Source organism: Apium graveolens, chromosome 3 (genome assembly GCF_009905375.1).
Source record: "Apium graveolens cultivar Ventura chromosome 3, ASM990537v1, whole genome shotgun sequence".
NCBI lineage: Eukaryota > Viridiplantae > Streptophyta > Magnoliopsida > Apiales > Apiaceae > Apium > Apium graveolens.
In genome coordinates, this window is record NC_133649.1 from 91760175 (window position 1) to 91766760 (window position 6586).

The window sequence follows — 6586 nt, forward strand, 5'->3', positions numbered from 1 at the left end:
TTCGTAAAAATCGCCATGAGCGGGCTATCTATCTTAGAAGGAACTATCCTGAGAATAATCCAGGACCATGTTTCAAAAAGGACTAAACGAACCTTCGAGTTAAGTCTTCTATTGAAGGTATATGATTAAGAATGGTATTAACCTGCTATCGGTGCTTTGATTGAAACTCTTCTGTAATTTTATATGCTTCATGTCATGTATGTATGTCAGGATCAGGAGTGTTCTTCATGAATTACGAATGGTGATTATGTTAACTCCTTAGAAGAATTCTATACTACATGTATGGACTCCGTATGGTTAGATATTAAGATTTCATGGAAAGTGAATGACGGCAGTAGGTCCGTGGTGGACCATAGTAATGCAGCAATGATTCTGCGAGTAATGAGCTGATTATAACCGTGAGAGTTATATTAGAATGGATGTTGAGATTGAGTACCACTAATCGTGTCGTGTTGACGTATAAGTTATCTTTGATAGAAAAACTAGGTCGATTATTTACCTTTTGAATATTTATTCTTTGTTATCAATAGAGAGTCGTATTACTATACGAGGAAGGTTGCGGTGCAAGCATAGAATTCTAGTAACGATGATGTCTAGAATGAGATCCCAGATTCGATTTTCGATGTCGAGGGAGTTTCAAAGGTGATTGTGTATAAGCTCGAGGAAGAGCATGGGTCCATAGAATGATGGACGGAATAGCAAAAATATTTAGGCATGTGAAATACGATGCTATAATACTTGATGTTGATAGATATACGTATATGTTTTGTTCTCCTATGACAAACCTCTATAATTCAGAGGTAGATTCCAAGCCAGGTATTTTGTGGCAGTATATTTTGTATATATACAATTCTCTTCAATTCGTTCTTTTCTCTCCTTTTCATTGCATATAAGCTGAGAAGAACAACCCTTCCAGAAGGGGAGGTATTGCCGAATGACTATCTATCTGTGTGATAGGAGCCTAGTAGGATACCACATGTTGTTTAATTGCTTGTCAAGTACTAAAGGCTGGCCACCTTCTGTACTAACTATGCAATAGAACAAGTGTTCATGATCATAGTGATCTCTCAACAAATTCCTTTACTTCTATATGATTGATCAAACTTTGGAAAATAGAAACAGCTGAAAAAGGAGTAGTAAAGTTATGGTGGTGTTCGGAATGGAAACACATTCGTGATACTAAGGTTGACGTGGTTATTAAAAGGTTATAGAACGCTAACGTGCAAGAATATACCCAAATAATATTAGGAACGGAAGGTAGTAGCAATTACGAACTGGAAAAGAATGGGTATTGAGAAGCAAAAGCTCAAATGCTAAAAGCTATAATGAGAGTCTGTGTAATAGACTTGAAAGAATTTGGAATGATCACTTAACGCGGGTTGAGTTTTCTCACGATAATAGATCGTATGTCAGGTATCGAGATGTCGTCTTATGAGATCTTTGAGGGAAGACAATGTCGATCCCCCTTATGTTAGGATGAAGTTGTAGAGCGCAAGATGCTCGGACCAGCAGTGGTCCAAAGGACCAAGGATATAATAGATTTAATCAGAGGACGGCTGGTAGTAGCCCAAGATGGGAACACAAAGTATGCTGATTTGACTCAAACGGACAAAGAGTATGAAATAGGGGACCTAGTGTTGTTATAGGTATTCCCTTGGAAAGGATTGATGAGGTTCGGAAAGAAATGAAAGCGAAGTCCACAAATTGTTGGACCCTTGGATATATTAAGACGTATTGGGGAGTTAGCATATGAGCTAGTCCTACCCCCGAACATGTAGCAAGTCATAACGTGTTTTACGTATCAATGTTAAGGAAGTGTAATTCAGATGCCAGATAAATAGGAGCATATGAGCGCCTAGACATGCAACCAGACGTAACCTATATGGAGCAACCAGGAAGGGTTATAGATTGAAAAAGGAACAAGTGCTTAGGAGAAGGGTTATCAAACTATTCAAAGTTTGAAGGAAGAACCACAATGTGGGAAAATTTACTCGAGAGTTAGAAACTGCAATGTTAAGAGAGTATCCCTATTCATTTTCTATCTGATTCTGGACGGAATCCTTTTAAGGAGGGGAGACTGTAATAACCCCAAATTTTGGAATTTTTGAAACCCTTATGAATAGTGATTTTGCTGAATAAGAAAACTTCTCATGCCACACTATGTAGGGGTTCTTATATTGTTATTCTGAGATCTTATTAGTACTTTATATGGGATATAAGTGTATGTAAAGATCGTCAGAATCCAAATTCGAACACTTTGATTTTTCCCGAAAATCCACCAGATATCGAAAGAATTGAGTATAAGGTAACATGATAAAAATGATTTAAATTCAAGGATTGTAAGAGAGGATCATAAAAGGAATATAATGTATTGAGAAAGGTTAAGGGAACCCAAGTAATAAGATCCCGGGTATGATCCCTCAAACGATAAACGAAAACGAAAGTTAAGCGAACCATATAACAGATCAGCGGTCATTAGCCAAGTAATTAGAAGCTAATCAAAGAGATTAGTGGGGATGATGTCATCAAACCAATGAGAAGAGGACAAAGGTGGGAGGGTGACATCACATGGTGACATAAGCATGACCAAAGCAAGTGTGTTGTTGGTTGATTTAGAACCACACAAAAGTTACCATGGTAAAAGGTAAGAAAACAAAACAAAACAAATCAAAAAACAACCAACCAAGCCAAAACATTTCATTTTCACCAAAAAACAAAAAGCTATCTCATTTCTTCATCAAGCTCTCGGCTTTTTTCATTTTCAAAGGAAAGAAAAATCCAAAACCAAGATCCAAGCTTTGTTAAATCATGAGGTAATTATCTAAGGTTCCTTATACATAGATATAGCTATCCCATGAGTTTAAGCTTCTAATTCCTTCGCAATCTCTTCCAATAAATCAAGAAAGAAGATGGTGAATAGTAACCTTCAAGAAATAACTTTGGTTTTCTTGATTTTTATGAAAGTTCAAGGTAGCTTAAGCATAGATCAAGGCTTCCATGGGCATTCCAAGGATCTTTCATTGATTAAAAGCTTCAAGGAAGGTATAACTCTAAATTATCTTAGCATTAAGTTGTTTGGTATAAATGATTATGATGATGGAATGATAGATTAAGTGTAGTAGTTGCTCTGTCATGTTGAGATCTTAGTTGTTAAGTGTTTTTGCTGATTTTGGAAGTTAAGAGTAGCACTAGTTGTTCTTGATGATTCATGGTATGATTTGAGCTTGGTTTAAATGGTTTAAAGTGGTTGATGAGTGATATTGTCATATGGTTGTATTGGGATTGATTGGTGATGATTTGGTGTTGAATTGGTTTGGTAAAAGTTTGGGAAATCGCATAAACATAGCCGTCGTAATGCCCGATTTACCGTAGAATGTCTTTGTTCTTAACATCAGAACCCTTGAACTCACTGCTAGGTTTTGACCATTGCCATGATTAGATAGTTCATGTTACGAGCTTCGTTTTGATATGTAGTTCGTTTGATTCCGATGTACGGTTTAGGAGAAACGACCGTTTTAAGTAACGATGTTTCGTGAACGAATCATTACCCCTCGCCTTACTTTGAAACATAGGTTAAAGACCTAAAAGGACTAGTTGGAGTATGAAACAATTATTTAAAGTGTATTAGGCAGTTGGTAAGACACTCGCGAAAGAATCGCCTTAAAACTCGTAATGGTTGATTTATTAAAAATGGTGGAGCCAAGGGTACTCGAGCAACTTAAGAGAATCAGTAAGCGCAAAGCGAGCGTTAGAGTCTAAATTGGTTAAAGTATAGATTGATAAGTGACTTGGGTTTAATTCCAACTTATATGTTGTTTATAGGTTACCAGACTCGTCCCAAGCCATTTGTAACCCCCAGTCGCTCAGACAAGTTTTCTACCCGTTATACTGTTGTGGTGATGTATACTTTTGTATATGCATTATCTTGTGATAGATGCATGATTGTTATTAGCAAATTCTTGCGATATATTGTAGCATGTGATATGGTATATATGCATGCATGTTTCGTATTCTTGATTCATATATCTGTTGTTTCAGTTGATAATACCTATGTTAGAGATAAGCGGCAAATTGCATATACCCTTAGTATAGGGGACCCAAAGGTAAACATTTTTTTAAAACCGGGAGTCGATGCTCCCGAGTATAATATATATATATATATATGAATAGTTTTTAAAACTATTATTCGAATAAGGTTTATTCGATAACTTTATTTTATTGATGAATATAATTTTGAATATTCATTCGAGGACTTATGACTCTGATTATTTACTAATTATTATTCTTTATTTTATTAAAGAATAATGTGTCGATAATCAAACTTTCTTTTGATTATTCAAATAAAGATAGTACTTTCGTATAGGTATATCTTTGGTTATTTAATATTCATTTCAAGTATAAGTTTTACAACTACTACTTCAATTATTTTTATAAAGATTATTCTTTATGGGAATACTATTTAAATAATAATATTCAGATATTTTCTAATATATTGGGACTGATTTATCTTATTAAATCAGCATCACTCCAAACATTCTTAAAAATGTTTTGCGAGTCTTCAAAATGATTTTAAAAGTTAGAGCGGATCCCAAAACTCATTTTTATATTTAAGATCCTCCTTTCGAAGGGGATTTAAATACTCGCTCAAAACCTGAGGGATCCGGCTTTGTGGTATGTTTTATATTCGCAACAAGGTTGCTGTCTTGATAAAAGAGTTTTTGATTACTTACCCAATACTCGGGAAGTAAAATTCTTGGAACAAGTTAATCCATTAATAGGCATCGCCTGTGAAATATCGGTGAGTTTTCCTTTCCAACTAGATACGACTTCTTGGTGGAGCCGTATCAACAAGTTTCTACTTGGGGAAAGTGGGGACGAGCTTTACGTTTCAGAGTCATGGATTTCATCTGAACTAGGAGTGGCATAAGTGGTCGAGTGGCGCCGGCCCAGCCTTATTATATTGGCCCAAATGGCCTGGTAGTTCCGCTAAGACGGTACATTCCTTAGGAGTCCAGTGTTCGGTTGACAAGTAAATCCGATAGGTTCTCCTCTACATGTAGAAAATGGTGGGGTTGTACTACTGCGACTGATCATCGTAAGTGGTCTTCCTGGCGCGACAAACTCCCGTAATGAGTTTATCATCCAATTGGACATTTCTGCAACACTACCCAGAGCACTTCGATAGAAAGGCTACGGTTGGGCGATTGTTGAGTGTTGGCAGGGTCAAGTTTTCAAAATAATGTTTGCATCAAATGAAGTATCTCATAACTTCATTTTATTTTGATGATATTTTAAAGATTGATTCTATACAAGTTTTGTCTTGTAGCTTAATCTATGGGATGAACTATTTATACATTGAACGGTGGTAGTTCAAGTAGTATTCGGAAAAGATATAAGTATATTGGAGTATCTTGTAACTTCATCTTTTAAACTTATATCTAGTTAATGATTGTCTTATGAAAGACAAAGGTTTCATAAAAATGTTGAGACAAGATTAGATATATGAGATCACCTTGCAACGATATTTTTATACAGTTATACACTGGAACTCTGTATGTATTATGCATGGAAGAGGACTTCCAAGATTTTGAAAAGTATATATGTATATATACTGAATATTTTGTGACTTCATCGCATTAAGATATCAGTTTGGTTCATTTCTTCTTGACCAAGACTTTCATGAGTACTATGAGAATGCTCATATATTGTTAATTATTATACATATTTTTTCGGTGGGCTTGTTGTTCACCCTTGCTTTCTTCTTTCATCACACAACATCAGATAGACAAGATGAACAGGACCAAGCTCCCAATTCGCGAGCGGATAGGAAACGTTCCGCAGTTTCCTATAGGCGTTGATGTCGCTGTAGCTGAGGTAGGAACTACCAATAGGCTAGGCTTTCAACTTTTGATGTACCAGACTTATGTATCTTTATCAATTGTAATAATGGCAAAGAAATGTAAATTTATTCAGAAACCCTTTTAAGGTGTAATGGCATATAATTTTGGAATAAAATGACTCGTGTTATTTTTGGATATTCATCTCTGAGACTATAACTTGTGGTGTGTGTGTTTATTGTGGGGTCACAGTACAGAGTAGTTGATTGTTTATTAAGATTGGGTGTTATTAAGGGAAATGGAACTCGTGACAACCCGGATCCCCGACCCCGGATTTGGGGTGTTCCATGCTTGGGCGCCCGCTCAGGATGCTGGGGCGGCCGCCTGGGAGCTTGGGAGCCCGCTCAGGAATCTGGGGCGCCCGCTCAGGAATCTAGGCCGGCCGCTCAGGGACGAAAATTTTAATACTGAATTTTATAATCCTTATTCTGATGGACTTCTGAGACGGCTGGTTCTTGTGGGCTTCTATATAAGTAGTTCTCTGAGACGTTTCACATAAGCGTGGTATCAAGCAAGGAGCAAGGAGAGAAGGAAGAAGACTGTTTTAGCATATCGCAACGAAGAAGAGGAAGCATACGTTTTCTTGTGATTCTTTTATTCGTTGTATCAGTGGATGCTAGTTTTCTTTACTTTGAACCTTATTACTCTTGTGACGTACTCTGGTTTTAATAAGTATTTTTATTAGTTTA